Genomic DNA, 360 nt, shown 5'->3' on the forward strand with positions numbered 1-360 from the left:
GCTCATGAGTGAGATTTCAACGCTATTTCTTGCCATTGCTGAATGGGCAACATAAGAAAGATTTTGGCATGGAGTGTGACTGTAGTGTTTATTCTGCCCTGGGCTTGTGGTGACTTGGTCATAGTTTGTCTGTGACACATGTCAGAGAAGGCAGGAGCTGAGCAGCCCTCAAGGTCTGTTTTTCATAATAAGAAGGCAGGGGGTATTATCTTCCATGCCATGAAGTCATGAATTTCTGCCTCTCAGAAAGAGGATTGTGTCTCCCAAGAAGGTGACAGTGCTGCAGGGCCAGTGGCTCCTTCTGAGAAGTGTCATCTGCTCTTCAGATCTGAAACACAGTGGCTGCTGCTCAGTGACTTC

Source organism: Corvus brachyrhynchos, unplaced genomic scaffold, assembly GCF_000691975.1.
Source record: "Corvus brachyrhynchos isolate BGI_N302 unplaced genomic scaffold, ASM69197v1 scaffold42, whole genome shotgun sequence".
Taxonomy (NCBI): Eukaryota; Metazoa; Chordata; class Aves; order Passeriformes; family Corvidae; genus Corvus; species Corvus brachyrhynchos.